The sequence below is a fragment of the Haematobia irritans genome, chromosome 2 (assembly GCF_050003625.1).
Source record: "Haematobia irritans isolate KBUSLIRL chromosome 2, ASM5000362v1, whole genome shotgun sequence".
Taxonomy (NCBI): Eukaryota; Metazoa; Arthropoda; class Insecta; order Diptera; family Muscidae; genus Haematobia; species Haematobia irritans.
The window spans coordinates 211074727-211099947 of record NC_134398.1 but is presented as its reverse complement, the minus strand read 5'-3'; the positions used below and the strand labels follow the sequence as shown (position 1 = coordinate 211099947).

At 30.2% G+C, this 25221-nt stretch overlaps 1 protein-coding gene and 1 long non-coding RNA gene across 2 annotated transcripts in view; one reads left to right on the top strand and one right to left on the bottom strand.

Annotated features, from left to right (window-relative positions):
- CadN2 (Cadherin-N2) overlaps positions 1–25221 on the bottom strand; it is a 799659-nt gene that overhangs the window by 398820 nt on the left and 375618 nt on the right. The window lies entirely within an intron of this gene.
- Positions 10308–10963, top strand: LOC142225108 (uncharacterized). The gene is made up of 3 exons (XR_012719211.1): positions 10308–10435; positions 10503–10595; positions 10666–10963. It is a non-coding gene; the product is annotated as an uncharacterized LOC142225108 (long non-coding RNA).

Below are 25221 nucleotides of genomic sequence, written 5' to 3'. Positions count from 1 at the left end.
TCAAAACTGTATGTCTATAGAAAATTTTGTCAAAATTTTATGTCTATAGAAATTTTTTTCAAATTTTATCTCTTAAGAGATTTTTGTCAAAATTTTATCTCTATAGAAAATTTTGTCAAAATTTTATTTCTATAGAAAATTTTCTCAAAATTTTATTTCTATAGAAAATTTTCTCAAAATTTTATTTCTATAGAATATTTTGTCAAAATTTTATTGCTATAGAAAATTTTCTCAAAATTTTATTTCTATACAAAATTTTGTCAAAATTTGATCTTTATAGAAAATTTTGTCAAAATTTTAACCCTATAGAAAATTGTGTCAAAATTTTATCGGTTTAGAAAATTTTGTCAAATTTGTATCTCTATAGAAAATTTTATCAATATTTTATCTCTATAAAAAATTTGAGTCAAATTTGTATATCTATAGTAAATATTGTTAATATAGTCTCTATAGAAAATTTTGTGAAATATCACTTACTCCCTCCCTTTTTAGTCAGTATTCTTCGCATATATCAACCTTATTTTATATGCTATTTTAGTAACATCCGTAAATAATATGTTTCTTCAGGGACAAACGGAACTAGCCTATAGTATACACTTTGAATTTAATTGCTAATTGAATACTATATTATGTCACATCGGTCATTATATTTTTGAGCATAAACACAATTGCCCATATTTTTAAGAAGCAATGATAGATACATCAAGGAAAATCCTTAAATAAATTTTATGTCAACCATATGCTCTTAACCTCATCATTATCTCTTGGGATTCATTTCATTGGATATAAGTAAAGTATCTTCAAGATATTATGGTGATTAATAACTCATTAGTATGATATCTATTTAAAGCTATCTCGATCTTCTCCCTAAAGGACACCCTCGGCCAATATTTATTATCTAAAGACAATGCATGTTGATTATTTTGTAGACTTTAATATCATATTTCTATGTGTGTATTGCAAGAAGTATATCGAATATTCACATCATATCATTATTATGGTAATTATTAATTAGGCCATTTCATCTAGCTACAGACCGCGGATGTTGATGATGTCTTCAAATTATCATCTATGGATGGATATCGTGATGACAACTAGGTCATTTGCTCTTGTTGATTGTTAGTTGTAGACAAATATAATTGATGTGTTGTTAATTAAATATTTTCAAAAATTATTATGATGATATATGCCATTTGGGTGTATTGCACTAAAGGTCATATCGAAGCAATGTTCTCTGAACTTCCATAAAAGACATAGTATATAATCATTAAAAATTAATTACGCAAGAAATTTTTAATGACTATCATAGTCAAAGCATATTTCTTACGAAATTTAGATATGGAAAATAGGGGACTTCTCCCTCCTCAATCACAAAGGACTTATTTTCTTTATAGTCAAGCCACAACCACCACTAAATATTGGATCCATTACATAGGGCATATAGCCACAGCACTACTCAAAGTTGCATTTCCGCATTCTATCCAGGACTGTGGAATCTATAGATTTTGCATATGTACTCAAAAAAAAGTTTACCTTCTAGGGCATTAAAGCAATTTTTGTGGAATTATTATATTTTAAAAAAGTTTCCTTGACTTTTTTACAGAAATGTATCATAAAGATTTATTAAATACGTATTTTCTTCAAAATAATTCAGAACACATAAACTTTTTACTTACTTTTGGAATGCCGGAGAATTTTCAAAATGTTTGGGAGTTGAAACGGTTCGTTGATTGTAACTTCCAATAATTCAGATTTGTTTTATGACTTGGAGTGTAAGATCGGCACTAACAGGTACCAAAATTTCGATTTTATCAATATGATGCCTAACCGAGAATAGGTCAGAATCACGGTTTCAACAATATCAAAAAATAATCTACTAAAATTTGAAGAAAATGTTACGAAAAACCTACCAAATAAAAAATTTTAGTTTGTAGTTTTTTTATTTCTATACAAAATTTTGCCAAAATTTTAATTTTTTTTTATAAAAAATTTTGTTAAAAATTTATATTTTTGTAGAAAATTTTGTCGAATTTTAATTCTGTAACATTTGTTTCTATAGAAAATTTTGTCAAAATTGTATATCTACAGAACTTTTTTTATAGAAAATCTCGATAAAAACTTTATTTCTATAGAAAGTTCTGTCAAAATTTTTTTATATAGAAAATTTTTTCAACATTTTTATACAATTCTAAAAAATTTTGTAAAAATTTTTGTCTATAACAAATTTTGTCAAAATTCTATTTCAATAGAAAATATTTTGAAAATTCTATTTCTATAGAAAATGCTTTTAAAATTTTATATTTTTATAGAAAATTTTGTCAAATTTTAATTCTGTAATTTTTTTTCAAAAATGTTGTTTCTATAAAAAAAATATTGTCAACATTTTATTTCTATAGAAAATGTTGTCAAAATTTTATTTCTATCGAAAATTTTGTCAAAATTGTATATCTACAGAAATTTTTTGTTATAGAAAATTCGGATAAAAGTTTGATTTCTGTAGAAAGTTATGTCAAAATTTTATTTCTATTTTTTTTTAATTATATATATTTCTAGAAAATTTTGCCAAAATTTTATGTCTATAGAAAATTTTGTCAGAATTTTATTTCTATAGAGATTTTTTTTTATAGAAAGTTTTATCAAAATTTTATGTCTGAAGAAAATTGTCAAAATTCTATTTCTATAGAAAATTTAGACCAAAAATTTTGTTTTTTGTATAGAAAAATTTGTCAAAATTTTATTTCTGAAGAAAACTTCGTCAGAATTTTATTTTTATAGAGAATTTTGTCAAAAATTTTTTCTTTAGAAAATTTTAACAAAATTTTATGTCTGAAGAAAATTTTATCAAAAGTTTATGCCTGAAGAAAATTTTGTCAAAATTTTATGCCTGAAGAAAATTTTGTCAAAGTTATATTTCTATAGAAAATTTTTGGCCAAATTTTGTTTTGTGTACAAAATATTTTGTCAACATTTTATTTCTATAGAAATTTTTGTCAAAATTTAATTTCTATCGAAAATTTTGGCAAAAATTTATATCTACAGAAAATATTTTTATAGAAAATTTGGATAAAATTGTTAATTCTATAGAACACTCCGTCAAAATTTTATTTTTATAGAAAATTTTTTCACAATTTGATATATTTCTAAAAATTTTGTCAAACTTTTAGGTCTGAAGAAAATTTTGTCAAAGTTCTATTTCCTTAGAAACTTTTGGTCAAAATTTTATATTTTAATAAATTTTTGTTATTCTATATATATTTTTTTTAAATTTTGTGAACATTTTATTTCTATAAAAAATTTTGCCAAATTTTATTTCTATCGAAAATTATAGAAAATAACATTTTTGAAATTTTGAAGAAAATTCGGATAACAATTTTATTTCTATTGAAAGTTTTGTCAATATTTTATTTCTATAGAAAAATTTTTAAAAATTTTATAGTTCTTGGAAGTTTTGTCAAAATTTTATGTCTATAGAAAATTTTGTCAAAAATTTTTTTTTTCTATAAAACAGTTTGTCAAAATTTGATTTCTGTAGAAAATTTTGTGAATATTTTTTTTTTAGAAAAGTTTGTAATTTTATTTCCATAGAAAATTTTGTGAAAATTTTATTTCTAGAGACATTTTTGTGAAAATTTTATTTCTAGAGACATTTTTGTGAAAATTTTATTTCTATAGAAAATTTTTGTGAAAATTTTATTTCTATAGACAACTTTGTAAAAATTTTATTTCTATAGAAAATTTTGTAAAAATTTTATTTCCATAGAAAGTTTTATCAGTATTCTATTTCTATTGAACATTTTGGTCAGAATTATATTTCTATAGAAAATTTTGCCAAATTTTAATTCTTTAGAAAATTTTGTCAAAATTTTATTTCCTTAGAAAACTTTGTCAAAATTTTATTTCTATATATATATATATTTTTTTTTTTTTTGAAAATTGTATTTTTGTAGAAGTTTTTCAAAATTTTATTTCTATAGAAAATTTTGGTCAGAATTATATTTCTATAAAAATTTTAGAATTTTTTTTTTTTTGAAAATTTTATTTTTCTATAAAACAATTTGTCGCAATTTGATTTCTGTAGAAAATTTTGTGAATATTTTTTTTCTTTAGAAAAATTTGTAATTTTATATTTCTTGAAAATTTTGTCAAAATTTTGTCAAATTTATTTCTATAAAAAATTTTGTCAACATTTTATTTCTATAGAAAATTTGGTCAAAATTTTATTTCTATAGACATTTTTGTGAAAATTTTATTTCTATAGAAAATTTGGTCAAAATTGTATTTCTATAGAAAATTTGGTCAAAATTTTATTTCTATAGAAAGTTTTGTAAAAATTTTATTTCCAAAGAAAATTTTGTCAAAATTCTATTTCTATTGAATATTTTGGTCAGAATTATATTTCTATAGAAAATTTTTTCAAATTTTAATTATTTAGAAAATTTTGTCAAAGTTTTATTTCCTTAGAAAACTTTGTAAAAATTGTATTTCTATAGATTTTTTTTTTTTTTGAAAATTTTATTTTTATATAAAATTTTAAAAATTTTATTTGTATAGAAAATGTTGTCAAAATTCTATTTCTATAGAAAATTTTGGTCAGAATTATATTTCTATAGAAATTTTTGTCAAAATTTGATTTCTGTAGAAAATTTAGCCAATAATTTTATTTCTATAGAAAATTTTGTCAAAAATGAATTTCTTTAGAAAGTCTTGTCACAATTTTATTTTAATAGAAGATTTTTTCATAATTTTTTCTATAGAATATTTGTTTCAACATTTTTATCTATAGAAAATTTTGTCAATATTTTATTACTAACGAAAATTTTGCTAATTTCATTTAAATTTAAAATCTGTTCTTTACATGCCTTCCTTGGGATTTTTTTTTTAATATTTCGATATATATGGAAAATGTATAACACTCTCAACTTTGCCTGGAACTGAGGAGGTGTAAACTTTGCCAAAAGTAATCAATGATTGTGTCAGTAAACAAGGAGTAAATCTGTAAAGCAGAGTTGTGTGGCATTAAACAAAAAACCAACAACAAGCCTCAATGACTTGCTTTTAGCCATTTTATGGTAAGACATAAGAGATTGACTGGTGATGTGATTGATGTTCTTCTCTTTGAAAAGAACAAGTGAGCATAACGTCAAGAAGTAGACAAAAAAAAGACAAACTTGAAAAAACATTATATGCGATAATCACGTAAATCAAGCGGGGATCAAACTTCTTGTGCTGGTGCCTTCTCAAGGAGGTCTTAGCAACAAGGAAAACTCAAGTAAAAAAGCCAAACAAAGATGAATATCTTAAAATAAATATTTTCCCTGTATATAAATGAATAAATTAAAAATGAAATCATGAAACAAAATCAAAAATAAAACTTTCAAAAGGCGACCAAATGACTGGAAAAGACTAAAACTCTCGTTACCAATGTCATTTGCTGGCCACGGTTGATGACTTTTGATCCATCATCTGAGAATATATGGACTCAAGAAAAACTCATTAATATCAGTTTACTAAGAAAATTTAATGCAATCACAAAAGCTGAGCTGTATCCATAACAGGCTGTCTTTCTATTCGACCACCACCCCACACACCGACCTCAAGTACCACTAGTGGTAAATAAAGGAGGAAATGGTAATTAAAATAAATGTGAGAACAACCACAAAGCCAATGGGGGATCATTAATAAAATTTAGCTAATTGTAGAACAATGGCCAAGATTCAATCCACGCCCTCCACACCCAAAACTACACAATTTGCCCCCAAAATATGTCAGTGATAGGCCTATAATGTAGCTCTAATGGTTACGAATTTATGTAATCCTTGGGGAAATGTCTAAGGAAATTGAAGCCGTACAATCCTGTTTAGCGAAACCATATTAAAAGACCAAGGTTTTTTGGTCTTTGTTTAAGGCAGTTTGCGTTGTTCATGGCTTCTATTGTTTATTTGACCATTAATGTGATGTAGTTTCATAAATTTGTATGGGATTAGTGAGGATTACTTTAATGGCACATTAAATGTTTATGGTTCTTATGGTTCTTACTTTGAGGAGCAATACACATGTTTCCATATGAGTGAGTGTGGTGTGTGTGTCGACGAATGTGTTTTTATGTTAAATAAATGTTTATGGATTATCAAAATTTGCTACAATATTCAATTAGAAAACAAAGAAACATTTAAGATGTGATTTTTGTTGTAATTTAATTTTTGACGTTTAAAGATAAACCAAAAAGCATATTCAAAAATAATTAACCCTTTGAGGACCTATATGGAGAAATTTATTGCAATGTTTTTAGATCATATATCAAATTTTTATTATTAATTAATTAATGTTTTGGTAATCTTAATTAATTAATTCATTTTATTTGAATTAATAGAAACGCTGGCATCATTACTGATGAATTTGAGCCAGACTTTTAGTTGCTTTTGAAAAGGTATAGAAAAGAAAACTAACTACGATGAGAAATCACAATGGACTTTGATAGTCTGTATCTCTTTTAAAAGGCGATCAAACTGACGTAAAACGAAAATTGAGATTTTTGAAGATATTGAGGCGTTTTTGAAATACATTGAAAGTCCCAATAATTTTCTTCCTAATCTTAGTTTACAGTTCACATGAATATTTCGAAAATTACAGTATAAATAAAAACGGAAATCATTCTAATTCCTGTAAACTAAAATTGACCAAAAATTGATGTGGAAGAAGAGTGAGTGTGTGTGTCCCGCGACAAAAATTCACTACCATCATCTTGGTCAGCTTCCTGTGCTACAATCTGCCCATTGACAGCTCTATCGTAAAACTTGACATTTTTGAGGTAATAAGTACCCAGAATATTTTGCTATACGAACGGAATTAATTCATGAATAGTTTCATACGATTATTTTTTACAATTTTCAAAGTGGATTAACTCCACAACAGTGCATCGATGTTGTTAATTAAATTTTTGGCGGTGAAGCTCCGTCAAGCACCACTGTCGATCGGTGGTCCTTGAGTGAATCACAATCGAGTTCGTAATTCACTCTAAGACGAATTTTGTATAGGTCGTCTAAAATCAGTTGTGGTTCCTGAAATCATTGATGCTGTGCGCCAACAGATATTGCAAGATCCTAGTTAGACGATCTATCGTGAGATTGAGACAACCTAAATAAGACATTAGTGGGACCAGTATACTTTCCATATTGCATGAACATTTAACCGTCAAAAAAAATTGTTGGCGTTGGAGCCCACACAATATGTCAACTGTTCAAAAAAGACTCGTGTCGATTGGTAGAAAGAAATGCTTCAAAAATATGATCGCAATCCTTCGGAATATATCTATGACATCGTGAGAGGTGATGAATCGTAGACTTACGCTTATGAGCCAAAAAGAAAACAGCTGTCGACTGTATAGGTGTTGCAAGATGAGCAACAGTTGCTCGCGCACGAATCACTTCCATGGAAATTATCGACGTTTTTTCCTGAAAAACTCGATTTTTTTACATCCGACGTATATGTGAAAACTTAACATCTCCGATTCATTTAAAAATTTGCAGGGTACATGAAAGGAAGAAAGTGGAACATTATCTTTTGAGCTTTGAACAAGCATTAACATAAAAATCATAAAAAAATATAACAAGTATATACGGCCGTAAGTTCAGCCAGGCCGAAGCTTATGTACCCTCCACCAAGGATTGCGTAAAAACTTCTACTGAAGACTGTCATCCACAATCGAATTACTTGGGTTGCGGTAACACTTTCCGATGGCAAGGTATCTTAAAACTTCCTAACACCGCCTTCTAAATTGCAAGGTAGTCTATACGTGGCATATATTAAACTAAAAAAGGCCGATTAAATACGTATTTAACAAGTTTCACAAAATTTTTATAAAAAAAAAAAAAATTGACAAAATTTTCTATAGAAGTAAAATTTGGACAAAATATTCTATAGAAATAAAATTTTGACAAAATTTTCTATAGAAATAAAATTTTGACAAAATTTTTTATAGAAATAAAATTTTGACAAAACTTTATATAGAAATAAAATTTTGACAAAATTTTCTATAGAAATCAAATGTTGACAAAATTTTCTATAGAACAAAAATGTTGACAAAATTTTTTATAGAAATAAAATTTTTTATAGAAATAAAATTTTGACAAAATTTTCTATAGAAATAACATTTTGACAATGTTTTCTATAAAAATAAAATTTTGGAAATTATTTTTGGCTCGAGTGGCAACAATGATTATGTACCGATATGGACCAATTTTTGTGTGATTGGGGATCGGCTATATATAACTATAGACCGATATGGACCAATTTTGGCATGGTTATTAGCGGCCTTATACTAACAACACGTTGCAAATTTCAACCGGATCGGATGGATTTTGTTCCTCCAAGAGGCTCCAGAAGACAAATCTGGGGATCGATTTATATGGGGGCTATATATAATTATGTTCCGATATGGACCAATTCTTGCATGGTTGTTAGAGACCATATACTAACACCATGTACCAAATTTCAAACGGATCGGATGAATTTTGCTCCTCTAAGAGGCTCCGGAGGTCAAATCTGGGGATCGGCTTATATGGGAGCTATATATAAATATGGGTCGATGTGGACCAATTTTTGCATGGTCATTAGAGAAGATATACAAACACCAAATTTCAGCCGTATCGGATGAAATTTGCTTCTCTTACACAGAAAAAAAGGTGTCTTGTTAATTTTAGGACCAGTTTAACTTCCACATAGTTCAAAAAATTTACTGTAATATAGTTCATTTTTCGTAACCACTGCGAAAATTAACTTAGCTAAAGGAAAACTTATAAAACTTCAGTAAATGTTTTTTAGTTCACTAACTACGAAATGGGACGGATTTTTCCTTAAATAAATTTCCAATACAATAGTTAATGCATCGTTGATTGTATTATAAAAATACATAGGCAATATAAAAATCTTGCTACGAAATGTGGACAATTTACTAAGAAAAATTTTTGTATGGAAAAAAATTTTTGTAGTAAAAATTAACTTAACCACAGTACCGATTCGTATGACGGCTTCCTACAGCTTATTTCGGTTTTTACTATAAGTTGGAGTATATTTCCTCACATTGAAAATTTTAGATAAAGTAGAATAAAAAGTAGTTAATTTAATCCTTGACGGGTGTATATAATTTTTTATGGATTCCTCGTAAATTTTGAATATATTTTACCTTATCCTATAGATAGAATACCAACTAATCAATAAACGTGATACTGGAAATTGAAGTGAGAAGAAATTATGAAATTATTGCATCATCTTTTTTTTTTTTGTTTGTGTTTGTTATTGCGATGATGTTATGGAATGTGTGTTGTTGGTATCTTTTGTGGTGATAGTTGTTTTGTTGCAATAGCGAGATCAGAAAGGGATCATTTGTGTGTGGAGTTGTTTTTCTTTACATATGTGTCCTTTATGACTATTTGTGTCTTTGAGTTTTATTGGTGCATTCAGTTCTGTTGATGCATTTATGAAGCGCACACGTGGTGCGCTTGCGTGCGGTATTTGTGTTTATTAATAAAAATACATTTATTTCGTAACATTTTAGAAACTGATAAGTGAATGGTGTGATGTTAGAGAAAACAAAAACACTTTATATTGATAAAAAATAAATAACTCTAAAATAAATCACATATTAAGAAACTGTATATTTCTATTAATAATTTAAAATTAGTGCGGTTTTAAATTGGTTTACATAAAACTATTCATAATGAGTGGTAATAAAATGATCTATATTTACTCTACATCTGGATCACAGTACAATTTTTTGAGTCTATATTTTTATGTTATAGCGAGTCCTTAAGGTGTGTACTAAGTTCGGGTTTAGGTGCTAAAATCAGAAATAAATCAGTAAGAAAAGTATAAAATTATACGCCTTCGATGCAAATTTAAATATAACTTGATGGAGAATAGCTCGAAACAAGTTTTTTATTAAGTTTATATTCTTTAAATGGATTACACGATTAAGAACAGAAAATCGTTTTTAAGCTTATGTAGAACGCTGTTTTTTTAATTTAATATGATGAATTGTTTTCAAGTTATTCCGATATATATAGCGGAAGTGCCTTAATTTTGAACATAACCGTATATCTCAAAAAGTCGAGCTCTTAAAAAAACAAGTGTAAATTTGGATTCAGCGACCTCAAATTACTAAAAATTTGATATAAATTTTAAATGAGCACAAAAACGGTTCAATTTTGTTCCCATGTATTTCTAAAGAAAACTAATCATGAAAAATTGGGATTTTTGCCACTAAACTCGAACTTAATATCCACCACAAATACTAAATGCTATATTGACAAGTGGAAATTATATCTAATTTTATAATATTTTTATTTCATTTATATTCTGAGAAAGATTTCAAAAATGTCCCATTTGTGCATGGATATGATTCCACTAATGTAGTAATTGGATGATTTTTTTCAATGTGGTAAGTTTTTCGTCCATTTGTAATAAAGCCAAAATTTCTATTTATTAAAAATAATTTTCATATGCAGGATGACAGCAAATCTAATGGTATTTTTTGGAATCTTCTTACTGTTTAATGCTAACTAAGCTGATATCCCTATTTGCTCTAAGAAAATTCTGTTGTAAGATAAAGATCAAAATACCATAGAATTTGTTAATATTTTTATATTTTATATACCTTTTTAACTTCAGAGGTTTATGACGCAAATCCACACAACAAAAACTAGCGAAATCGGTGAAATTGGACAGAAATGAAATTAAAATAGCAACTTATGGCATATATCTTTCATATGGATAGAAAATGGAAATTGATATTAATTAGTTTCATTCTACTAACATAGAATATTACTCTTTTGAAGAAGCAATTACTAACTACCGAAAAGTAACAGCATACAGCGTACGAATAAAAACATTTCTTTTATTGTATATCATAAGCCATAGTTTTATGTAATATAATAATAATTTTTTGAAATAAAATACTGGTAGTTATGAAAAATTGTCTTATATTATACGAAAAATTTCTTAGTTGTATACAGGCTTGTTGTACCTTTAATTCCTCAATTTATTTACTTCTTTGAAAATTATACTGATAAACAGTTTATTTGAAACCAATTTCTAAATATAGGATTCCCAAAAACTTGTTCATTTTTCCGGATAGCAGGAATATTTTGAATGAGTGTAAGTACATTCTTCCCACAGCGTAGTAAGAATGAACTAAAATACGATGCAATACATAATCTTATTTATAAGAAAATCATGAACTTATCTAGATGAAAAAAATCTTTGGCGCCAAATCATGGTCATTCTTACTATGGGTTAGTTCATTTTTCGTAAACAATAGTAAACTTTTTTTTCGGTGTAGAGGCTCCGCAAGCCACATCTGTTTTTTATACCCTGCGCCACACTGTGGAACAGGGTATTATAAGTTAGTGCATATGTTTGTAACACCCGGAAAGAGACGAGATAGATACATGGTGTCTTTGGCAATAATGCTCAGGGTGGGTCCCTGAGTCTATATAACCATGTCCGTCTGTCCGTCCGTCCGTCCGTCTGTCTGTGAACACATTTTTGTGATCAAAGTCTAGGTCGCAATTTAAGTCCAATCGCCTTCAAATTTGGCACATGTTCCTAATTTGGGTCATAACAGAACCCTATTGATTTTGGAGAAGAAATCGGTTCAGATTTAGATATAGCTCCCATATATATTTTTCGCCCGATATGGACTTATATGGCCCCAGAAGCCAGATTTTTGGCCCAATTTGGTTGAAATTTTGCACTAGGAGTACAATTAGTAATATAGTCATGTGCGCCAAATTTGATTGAAATCGCTTCAGATTTAGATATAGTTCCCATATATATGTTTTTCTGATTTCGACAAAAATGGTCAAAATACCAACATTTTCCTTGTTAAATCACCACTTCTTAGTCGCAAAGTTGTAAAAATGACTCTAATTTTTGCTAAACTTCTAATACATATATATCGAGCGATAAATCATAAATAAACTTTTGCGAAGTTTCCTTAAAATTGCTTCAAATTACATGTTTCCCATATTTTTTTACTAAAATTGTGTTCCACCCTAGTGCATTAGCCGACTTAAATTTTGAGTCTATAGATTTTAAAGAAGTCTATCAAATTCTGTCCAGATCGACTGATATTTCAATGTATGTATTTGGGACAAACCTTTATATATAGCCCCCAACACATTTGACGGATGTGATATGGTATCGAAAATTTAGATCTACAAAGTGGTGCAGGGTATAATATAGTCGGCCCCGCCCGACTTTAGACTTTCCTTACTTGTTTTTTTTTTTTTTTTTAATTTATAGTGAATTTGTATATCAAGAAAATCTTATCAAAGGATTCCCTAAGAAAGAACCCAGGGATGTCTGTCCAGCCTTACATGTCTATCCATTGGTTCAAATATTCTAGATGGTCACGGCATAGATTATATTGAATTAAAAACATTACGAACAAAGGTTTCGTTTATATAATATTTTCAAATATTGCTCAATATCATATTTATGTGGGGTATCATAAATTCCGAGCTGCCAAATTACACCTCATTACTTTATTTTGTTTTTCAAAAAAAGTTTGTAGTTCATGGTGCATGTTAATATAGCGCGTTTGATTACGTTGCAAATAGTTTCCACAATTTTGTTGGAAAATCTATCAAAAAGTTTGTTCCTTTTTGCAATAAACAATTCATTGGTTACATGGAGTGTGGAATGTGGTGGCTTCGTATATCAAGCGAGCGTTGTGCTCTTGCATAAACCTTAATTGGAATCTTTAGTTACTCACTGGAAGTTTTTGTTTTATTTCTTTTTATTGTATTCCTTCATGTTTTCCATGGTATTCATAATACGAAATTATATTATTAGCTTAAATAGAATGAAAGTTTTTGATGAGTTTCATTTTTCCTTACCATACTCTACCACGTACTAAATTACTATGTTATGCTCCCTCTACGGATCCATCACATTTTTTCTCTAACACTATTTCACTGGCGGGAGCATGTCTGTCGTTTCTTCTATCTATTTGTCTAGCCTGTCATGATGTTGTGCTACTGCTTGTTCTTTATTATTTGTTCATATTTTATGCTTTTCATGCTGATAATGTTGCGATTTGTTTACATGTTGGTTTCGCGTTATTATTTTGCCACACAGAGAGAGGGGGAGAGAGAGTGCGAGTGAGATTTACTATGTGAATTGTATGCTATGCCTCTTTAGTGCGATGTGTACTCCTCTGCACCCACATGAATTGAAATCATTTTCATTTTAGAAAATTGATACTTAAGCTTGAGGCTGTTTACTGTTATAGCTGTTTACTTAGTGATGCACTAGGGAGCGTAAGAAAGTCTCTTAGTGCACCCAAGTGGGAAGCAATTGTTATTGTTTCTAATGCTATTTAGCTAGCAACAAAGTTGTAGGTTGATAAGACTTTATGCCACCCGTGTGGTGAATAGCATAGCTTTTGATGTTCTCTAGAGAAGAATAATTTTGAGAATAAATACATATTTGTGGTAGTGTAGTGCATACTCAAAATATTTCGTTATGGAAACTTAGAATATTTAATGTGAGGGTGTGTGTGTGTGTAAGTACGACATGGAAGATTATTTGGAGTAGTGCCCTGCCCAACCGTTAAATTTACTAAATTTCTTAATTTATAAATTTTGGTGGAACCTCCTCGACATGCTGTGATATTTTCTGTTTGTATACTCTGGTTTGTGCTACTCTGGTAATCTGCTAACTTCCGAACGAAACACGCTATACACTTGAAACAGGGTACAAGTAGTTCTTGTTTATATAGGTCGGCTTGTATTGAAAATAAGATATATCGGACCATTTTTATACCCACCACCATAGGATGGGGGGTATATTAACTTTGTCATTCCGTTTGTAACACATCGAAATATTGCTCTAAGACCCCATAAAGTATATATATTCTGGGTCGTGGTGAAATTCTGAGTCGATCTGAGCATGTCCGTCCGTCCGTCCGTCCGTCCGTCCGTCCGTCTGTTGAAATCACGCTAACTTCCGAACGAAACAAGCTATCGACTTGAAACTTGGCACGAGTAGTTGTTATTGATGTAGGTCGGATGGTATTGCAAATGGGCCATATCGGTCCACTTTTACGTATAGCCCCAATATAAACGGACCCCAAAATTTGGCTTGCGAGGCCTCTAAGAGAAGCAAATTTCATCCGATCCGGCTGAAATTGGGTACATGGTGTTAGTATATGGTCTCTAACAACCATGCAAAAATTGGTCCACATCGGTCCATAATTATATATAGCCCCCATATAAACCGATCCAACGATTTGGCTTGCGAGGCCCCTAAGAGAAGCAAATTTCATCCGATCCGGCTGAAATTTGGTACATGGTGTCAGTGTATGGTCTCTAACAACCATGCAAAAATTGGTCCACATCGGTCCATAATTATATATAGCCCCCATATAAACCGATCCCCCGATTTGGCTTGCGAGGCCTCTAAGAGAAGGAAATTTCATCCGATCCGGCTGAAATTTGGTACATGGTGTTAGTATATGGTCTCTAACAACCATACAAAAATTGGTCGACGTCGGTCCATAATTATATATAGCCCCCATATAAACCGATCCCCCGATTTGGCTTGCGAGGCCGCTAAGAGAAGCAAATTTCATCCGATCCGGCTGAAATTTTGTACGTGATGTTAGTATATGGTCTATAACAACCATGCAAAAATTGGTCCACATCGGTTCATAATTATATAAAACCCCCATATAAACCGATCACCAGATTTGACCTCCAGAGCCCCTTGGAAGAGCAAAATTCTTCCCATTCGGTTGGAATTTGGTACGTGATGTTAGTATGTGGTATCCACCAACCATGCAGGAATTGGTTCCTATCAGTCCATAATTATATATAGCTCCCATATAAACCGATCCCCAGATTTGACCTCCGGTGCCTTTTGGAGAAGCAAAATTCATCCGATCTGCTTGAAATTTGGTACGTGGTGGTAGTATATGATATTTAACAACCATGCCAAAAGTGGTCCATATCAGTCCATAATCGTACATAGCCCCATATAAACCGATCCCGAGATTTGGTTTTGGAACCTCTTGGAGGAGCAAATTTCATCCGAGTGAGTTGAAATTTGGTACACTGTGCTAGTATATGGTCGTTAACAACCATGCCTAACTAGGTCCATATCGGTCTATAGTTATATATGGCCCTCAGATAAATCGATCCCCAATCACACAAAAATTGGTCCATATCAAATTCATAATTGTATATAGCCCCCACATAAACGACCCCCATATTTCAATTCTTGCTCTCTACGTACAAAAAATCCATATCGATTCGTAATTATTTGTAGACTTAACTATACATAACTTTATTGTCTAATATATATCATGTATGGACTAAATCACAGTCTTTCGTAGAAGTTTCTACGCAATCCATGGTGGTGGGTACATAAGATTCGGCCTGGCCGAACTTGCGGCCGTATGTACTTGTTTTTTACTAAAATTGTGTTCCACCCTAGTGCATTAGCCAAATTAAATTTTGAGTCTATAGATTTTGTAAAAGTCTATCAAATTCTGTCCAAATCGAGTGATATTTAAATGTATGTATTTGGGACAAACCTTTATATATAGCACCCAACACATTTGACGGATGTGATATGGTATCGAAAATTTAGATCTACAAAGTGGTGCAGGGTATAATATAGTCGGCCCCGCCCGACTTTAGACTTTCCTTACTTGTTATGTTATACGCTTGTGACCAGATCGAGGAATTCTGCGACTAAGGAAGGATGTGTCCAGAGTGATCTGGTGGTAAGTCGGGTTGGTTTAGCTGAGCAAGAGAAAAGATGACGCGTGTCGTGTGGCCCTTGGTTGCAAATTGGACATACGTCAGCTAAGCTGCTATCAGTCACAGATAAGTAGGAATTGAAGCGGCTGCACTTTCCTGATCTTAATTGGGCTAAAATTACCCTAGTCAACAATCCCACGGCGGCGTGTTCTTTGCACCGGATTGACCCGACGGATACTATTCACCGGCCAGCAGTTGCCACATAAGTGTACGTGTTGTTTCGTCCGAACATGTGCAATTTTCTGTTCATATCGAATGGAATCAGTCTTCTTTCTTTACTGAGCTCATAATTACGTTTTGATTCTGAAATATCAAAATTTAAACCCCATTCAATGTTCTACTTTTCATTAGAAGTAGGTATTAGATTTTATTACATTCTAAAAATGTCTTAACAATTAAACTAACAAATAAATTCGTACAAATTTGTTTATTGGTTTTTAATTCATTGGCAATTATGTGATCTTAACATAATAATTCTAGTTTTAAAAATTTCTCTTTAAATTGCCTAGGACATTTTTGATTGTCTGACATTATGATGCAATTATGAAACTAAGCCAAGTGGTTTTACTTAAATCCTACAGAGCACAAACACACACACATACACTAATATATATAATTGATGCAATTTACACTGCAGTGTATGTGTATGTATCAGTGTCACTGTCTTTGTGTTTTTCAAGTGGTCTACTAGTGGATGGCTGGTCAGATGGGGTCAACATAAAACCCTGCAGACTTGGTTGCTTTTAATGACCTCTGCAGAAAATGTAAGAGAAAATTGTATGATGACAACTTTGATGATGATGATGATGACGATAGAATAAAATTTTCATCTTTCATGCGGTATCAAGTCAAGCAGAAGACGTGATTAATTGTCTGTGGATTTTATTCTTAATTAACTCAAATTGTAGAGTCTTCAAGCAAAGCCAAAGGACATTGTCCCTTGTTTTGGAAAAAGTGTTAAACCATGGGGATCTATGACTATATTAAGAAATTTAATTGAAATGAAATTATACTCAAGAAGTGATACTGAACAAGGGTAAAATGAACAGATGTTGGACAAGGCTGCTTAAGAGTTACCTTTAACCTAATCGACAAATAAGACAGCACTGCAATGAAATTGTTAAACGTAGAGATGTTGCGAACATAAATGCATTAATAAAATCTAATGTTTTCATATTAAACACTCAAATAAAGTATCAGGGGTATATTTGGTTCAAATTTGAAAAATAATTTTGGCTTTTTTAGCCATATTAAAATTAGGAAATATTTTGCTTTGCTTTTAAAAAGAGTTTATATAAGTTTAATACCAATTGGAATATTTCAGTGCAATTTTAATACCTGTTTTAATATCTACACTGAGGAAATATTCTACCTTTAACCACTATGTATACCAACATTTTTGATACCATCTTAACACCTTCAAATTTCTTAGGAGCTATATAAAGGGATAAAACTCTGGCTTCAGGGTCCATATAAGTGCATATCGGGCGAAATATATATATGGGAGCTATATCTAAATCTGAATCGATTTCAACCAAATTTGTCACGCATAGCTACAATGCTAAATCTACTCCCTGTGCAAAATTTCAACCAAATTGGGCCAAAACTCTGGCCATATTAGTCCATATCGGGCGAAAGATATATATGGGAGCTATATCTAAATCTGAACCGATTTCAATAAAATTTTGCACACTTTACTATACGACTAAGTGTTATGTTTGTACGAAATTTCAAGCAAATCGGTATAAAACTCTGGCTGCTGGGTCCCTATTAGTGCATATCGGGCGAAAGATATATATGGGAGCTATATCTAAATCTGAACCGATTTCTTCCAAAATCAATAGGGTTCTATTCTGATCCAAATTAGGAACATGTGCCAAATTTGAAGCCGATTGGACTTAAATTGCGACCTAGATTTTGATCACAAAAATGTGTTCACAGACAGACGGACGGATGGACGGACAGACGGACATTGTTATATCGACTCAGGGACCCACCCTGAGCATTATTGCCAAAGACACCATGTGTCTATCTCGCCTCCTTCTGGGTGTTACAAACATATGCACTAACTTATAATACCCTGTTCCACAGTGTGGCGCAGGGTATAAAAATATTGGATATATTTAAATTGCAAAAATTTTGCAAATCAATACGAATTAGAGTATAGGTAAATTTGAATCATTTTTGCGAGTTTTCGACTTAACAGTGACGATTTTACAAGGAACATGTGGGAATTTTGGTCATATTTACTAAAATCGGAAGAACATGCCAGCAAAATAAAGCGTGAAAATGTTCTTTTTGGATCCGGAAGTGGTGCAAAATTGAAGCAGAAGCGATTAATTTAACATGGGCTTGTCATAGGATGGAAGTCCTCCATTTCAACAGCCGTTGCACCGAATTTGCGTCACTTCTTTAGGTGTGATCTGAATTCAATGATTTGGATGTAAATTAAAAAATTCTGTGATATTTTGTCAAATAAATAATTTTTATAATTTTTTATAATTTTTAATGGATTCTAACACTTGTCGGAAACGTTTGACTTCAAATATTTTCAAAAATTCACAATTTTTTCAGATTGGATTTAGCGTTTTTTTTTTATTTATTTATTTATTTTTTTTTTTTTGACAAAATTTAAATGATTTGTACCATTTTATAAATTCTTACTCTGTTTGCAACCTACTTGAAACAAAAAAGATAAAATTACCCATCAAAAGTATGAAGAAAACATGTTATAAAAAATTGAATTAAAAGAACTTCCTGGGATGTTAAAATAAAGATTATCATTGGGAGTGCATCTTCTGGAAGTTCTTTTAAAGTTGTGCCTTTTGAAGAACTTCCAATTTTTTTTTTGCTGGGATATATATGGGAGCTTTGTCTAATTCTGAGCCGATTTTGATAAAATTTAGCAAACATTGCTACAATTTTAATTGAACTCTCAGTGCAAAACTTCAAAATGTTCGAAATGAGACTTTGGCTTCCGTGGTCATATGAATCTAAATCGAGCGAAAGATATGTGGGAGTTATATCTAAATCTCAACCGAATTTGACCAAATTTGGTCAAATATGTATGCTAGTCCTACTCTCTGTGCAAAACTTCAAATAAATCGGAGTGAAATTTTGACCTCTGGGGCCATATAGGTTAGGTTAGGTTAGGTTAGGTGGCAGCCCGATGTATCAGGCTCACTTAGACTATTCAGTCCATTGTGATACCACATTGGTGAACTTCTCTCTTATCACTGAGTGCTGCCCGATTTCATTCCTGGGGCCATATAAGTGCGTATATCGGACGAAAGATATATATGGCAGCTATAATTAAATCTGAACCAATTTAAACTAAATTTGGCATGTATAGTAACAATGTTATTTTCATTCCTTGTGCACAATTTTAAGTAAATCGGTGGGAAATTTTGATCTACGGTAGTTATATGACTGTAATTTGGACGACAGATATATAATGGAGCTATATCTAAATCTGAATCGATTTCAACCAAATTCGGTATGCATATTAATCATGTTAGTTCTACTCCTTGTGCAAAAATTTTACTCGGGGTAAATCATTTATAAATATATATGGCAGCTATATCTAAATCTGAACCGATCGTCCAAAATCTATAGGGATCGTTTTTGAGCCTTATTTAAATTAGGAGACTAGAATATAAGCCAGATAGTTCTTTATTTTTTTTGTATTTTATAGAACCGGTACATTTTGCTCAGAATCAATACCAAACAAGTGAGTAAAGCAGAAAGTCGGGCGGGGCCGACTATATCATACCCTAAACCACCCCTACTTAATTAATAAACATTGTTTATGGGGTATCAATGGTATAGATTTGGGGAAAACCCGCATTCCCACATTTAAGAACATTAAGGGGTACATGGGAGTTTTATCACAATCTGAACAGAAATGTCTGATATTAGGAGCTAAAGTTGATTCTGAACCTACAGAGTTAGATGAAATCGCTCAATTAGTGTGGTTAATAAAGCCAAATTTCTGAAAATAGGATAATAGATTTATGTAAGAGCTACATGAAAGTCTAAATACGATCAGCTCATACGTGTACATTTGCAAGCAACAGTGGTTAAGAAATAAGAGTAGTATGGCCAAATTTGGGAAAATCGATCGATGCATATATATGGGAGCAATATCTAAATCTGAACCGATTTCGATGATATTTCCCAGATTTGATTGATACCACAGAAGGTTACCTTGTGCTAACTTAGAGTAAGATCGGGTACTAAATAAGGATATTATGGTCAGAAATAAATTTGTAAGGGGTAATTTTTTCAAAAATGTGCGACACATATATATGGGAGCTATATCTAAATCTGAACCGATTTAGATTATATTTTGCAGGTTTTGTTGATATTGGAGGAGATTACCTTGTGCTAAATTTGAGTAAAATCGGTTTATAAATATTGAGTTTCTCCATATTTTTCTCTTAAATATCTGTCTCTTGGATTTGCCAAAAAATATTTCTTCACTTGACACTCTTCTATCTCGTATAGACAGCATAAAAACAATTTAATACATCCTTGTTAAGAATTTAATTTATTCATTTCAATTCATATGCAATAAATTATGCAGCATTTATCCCACTTAAGAGTCATGAAGCATTTTTGTATTTTTAATTATCCCCAAAGTTTTCGAAATGATCATCAGTGTTCCCATCGCCATCAACATCGTCATCATCAGCAAGCAATTAGCATCTTCAGTTCCATTTGAAGTCAAACGTGCGAAAAGTTTTTCTCTTTCAGTTTTTGCTTTCAAATATTTCACACCACTAATGGGTGATTGAATGAATGAGGTGAGATGGAACGACACAAAGAAAGAAACAAATGTACGTAGTACCCCTTTTGTGTCTCGACGAAAGCATTTAAAGAAAACGAACTTCCTTAGCATTAAGTCTTCGCTCCTTTTTGGATGACTTAAGGCAAGCCAACAATCGCACACGTAGGCATATTAACATACCTAAGTGTGTTGCCATCAATTATTGAATATGGTAACATTAAATGCGTTTGTTATAAATTAAATCATAATGGAAGATAACAAAATCATCTACAGATAGGAATATGGGGGGCATTCCATAATTACCCAGCAAAATAAATTGGAAGTTGTTCCACAAAATTGCTTTTTAGAAGCAACCCGGTATCGCCCATCAATTTTTTTCCTTACTACAATACACTATTTTGAAGGTTTAAAGTCAAAATTTAAATTTTGGACAATTAAATGTCGCAAAATGGGATAGAAAATCAAAAACAAAAAAAATGTAATAAAAATAAAATGAAACATTTCAAGCCCGCGGGGTTTTGAACCTGTGCCTGTTGACTTTTTCACTTCCATGGAAGTTTAAATGGGGAAAAATATTTCTACAAAAAAATACGACAGAAATGACAAAATAAAAAAGATGCAAAACATAAAAAAAATATTTAAAAAAAATATATACTTGCGTCTTATGACAAGCCCATGTAAAATTCATTAAATGTGACAGAAGAGAGAAGTTCACCAATGTGGTATCACAATGGACTGAATAGTCTAAGTGAGCCTGATACATCGGCCTGCCACCTAACCTGACCTAACCTAACCTAAGTTTGCACTACTTTCGTGTCATAAATTGGGGATCAAAACAGCTTTTTCGGAAGTACTTTTGCTGGGCTGCGATGGTATAGACATAATAATTAAAATTTTACCAAAAATTATTTTTATTTGTGGTTATCCGCAATTTTCATATTACCGAGATTTGAGTCATGCCAACTTCTCGTAGCCAACAGTGTTGTCAATATTTTTCTGGCTCTTGTCCTCAAATTATGATATTTTCGTTCCCAAAAATCCCCAATTTAAACTTAAATTCCTCACAAAAAACCACAATAGATTTTTGACAAGTTAAAAAAAAAACAGCAAAAGGCTCTTATGTACACAATCAAGAATATTTTAACAATTAAAATTTTGTCAAATCCAGCAAGCTGCAATAACATTAAGATTTCGAACAACAACTCCAAGAGACTGATGATCGCCTTCCAAATGTTGGAGATATGAAAATGGGAGTTCGGTCACCTTGTATTTATGAACAAAAATTTACTTTTAAATATTCAAGTAGTAACATTGGGTGGTAACACGTTGTCAAAGAATTCTACCAGAAATTGTAGATTTTTTATTGTTTGGTATATTGGTAGAATTTTTGATGTTTTGCAAGATTTTGCAAAGAGATACTTCATAAATTTTCTATAGAAATAAATTTCAGACAAAGTTTTTTTATATAGATACAAAATTTTGAAAAAAATTTTCCACATAGAAATAAACTTCTGGCAAAATTTTCTATATAGAAATATTTCTACGGGAAATTTTTCTACATAGAAAATTTTAACAAAATACAAAAACAAAATAAAATTTTAACAGAAATAAAATTTTGACAAAATTTACTATAGAAATAAAATTTTGACAAAATTTTCTAAAGAAATAAAATGTTGACATAATTTTCTATAGAAATAAAATTTTGACAAAATTTTCTATAGAAATAATTTTTTGACAAAATTTTCTATAGGAATACATTTTTGACAAAATTTTCTATAGAAATAACTTTTTTTTACAACATTTTCTACAGAAATAACATTTTGAGAAAATTTTCTATAGAAATAAAATTTTGAGAAAAGTTTCTATAGAAATAAAATTTTGACAAAATTTTCTATAGAAATAAAATGTTTACAAAATTTTCTATAGAAATAAAACTTTTAAAAAATGTTCTATAGAAATAAAATTTTGACAAAATTTTCTATAGAAATACAATTTTGACAAAAAATACTCTAGAAATAAAATTTTGACAAAATTTTCTATAGAAATAAAATTTTGAAAAAATTTTCTATAGAAATAAAATTTTGAAAAAATTTTCTATAGAAATATTTTCTATAGAAATTATAGGCCGATTAGTATACTTCCTGCGATTTCTAAGTGTTTCGAATTTTTAATGAATTCTCAAGTTGTCGCATTTGTAGAAGAGAACAACTTAATATCATCGTATCAATCGGGATTCCGCCGCGGGCATAGTACAACGACATTGATGGTAGATCTTGTCGATGAATTAAGAAGGTCGGTAGATGAAAAGAGGACCGTAGCGTTAGTAAGCTTGGACTTAAGTCGGGCTTTTGACTCGATAAATCATAACGTTTTGATGAATAAGCTGTATGAAATATATGGGTTCTCCTCATCAGCATGCCGTTTAGTTAAATCTTTTCTAGGAGGAAGAAGGCAATTTGTCCGGCATAATGGCGTTGACTCTGAGGAGCGTCGGATATTTCGCGGAGTGCCGCAGGGCTCAATATTGGCCCCTATATTATTTTCGTTGTATGTGAATGATGTATTTGACGTCTTGACGGTTACGAGGGGGTACTTATACGCAGACGATTTGCAATTGCTTGCCCACAACAATCGCACTGACGATCAAACTTTTAAGGATAGCGTGAATAGAGATTTGGCAGCTATAGTGGACTGGTGTCGAGGAAACTTTATTGATATCAATATATCAAAGTCGCGGTCCATGGTTTTTGGATCTTTGGACTCATCGTTGCAATTCTCGTTGAATGATTTGATTATTGATAATGTAGCATCGATGAGGGTCTTAGGGTTTTACATTGATAACCATCTCAAGTTTGATGTACACATAAACAGATTAGTATCGAGAATATCTTTTTTACTTAGGAAACTATACAATACTGGTGTATCTCTTCCACCTGATGTACGGAAAATGGTTGGTTTGTCTGTACTGTTACCCCATATATTATATGGCTTAGAGGTCTACTCAGGAGCTTGTATTGGTAGTCTTGAGCGCCTGAAATTGTGTTTCCACAGGATAATTCGTTTTGTATATAATCTACGTTACAGTGACCATATTAGTTCATATGTCTATCAGTTCATAGGATGTAGTTTTGAGAATCTAGTGAAACTTAGAGTACTTCTCCTCATGTACAAGGCCGTAAAGTATAATAGACCATCTTATTTATCTTCGAAATTCATTTTTGGCAATTCGGCCCGAACACAGTCACTGCAGGTTCCACAGTATCGGTCCATAATAATGCAAAGGTCGTTTCGTGTCCGCGCTATACAACTGTGGAATACGTTCGTTCCTTACGAGAGAAGAAATTTTGCATTGACTTGTGATCAATTTGGGAACATCATGTTACAGTTAATTTGAAAAATCATATTATAGTGCCAGCTCAAGCTAATGGTAAACCATATCTTAAATGCTATCTCATCCACATTCGAGTCAGTTATTAGTTATAGGTATTAGGAATAACAATTAATTATTAGATCATAAGATGTTATTGTATTTATGTATTATTAATTATAGTGTCAAAAATTGGAGAACTGCATAATTGTATAGGCCAATTTAGGCTTTTTGATTATTGATTGAAATAAATGAAATGAGAAATAAAATTTTGACAAAAATACTCTAGAAATAAAATTTTGACATAATTTTCTATAGAAATAAAAATTTGACAAAATTTTCTATAGAAATGAAATTTTGACAATATTTTATTTTTTTAGAACATTTTCTATAAAACTAACATTTTGAGAAAGTTTTCTATATAGAAATAAATTTTTGAGAAACTCTTCTACAAAGAAATAAAATTTTAACAAAATTTTCTACAGAAATAAAATTTTGACAATATTTACTATAGAAATACAATTTTGACAAAATTTTCTATAGAAATACAATTTTGACAAAATTTTCTATAGAAATACAATTTTGACAAAATTTACTTTAGAAATAAAATTTTGACAAAATTTACTTTAGAAATAAAATTTTGACAAAATTTTCTATAGAACTAAAATTTGGCAAAATTTTCTATAGAAATAAAATTTTGACAAAATTTTCTATAGAAATAAAATTTTCTAAAGAAATAAAGTTTTAACAAAATTTTCTATAGAAACAAAATTTTGACAAAATTTTCTATAGAAATAAAATTTTGACAAAATTTTCTATAGAAATAAAATTTTGAGAAAATTTTCTATGGAAATGCATTTTTGACAAAATTTTCTATAGAAATGAAATTTCAACAAATTTTTCTATAGAAATAAAATGTTGACAAAGTTTTCTATAGAAATAAAATTTTGACAAAGTTTTCTATAGAAATAAAATTTTGAGAAAATTTTCTATAGACATGCATTTTTGACAAAATTTTCTATAGAAATGAAATTTCAACAAAATGTTCTATAAAAATAATTTTTTTAGAATATTTTCTATAGAAATAACATTTTGAGAAAATTTTCTATAGAATTAAAATTTTCTATGGAAATAAAATTTTAACAAAATTTTCTATGGAAATAAAATTTTAACAAAATTTTCTATTGAAATAAAATTTTGAGAAAATTTTCTATAGAAATACATTTTTGACAAAATTTTCT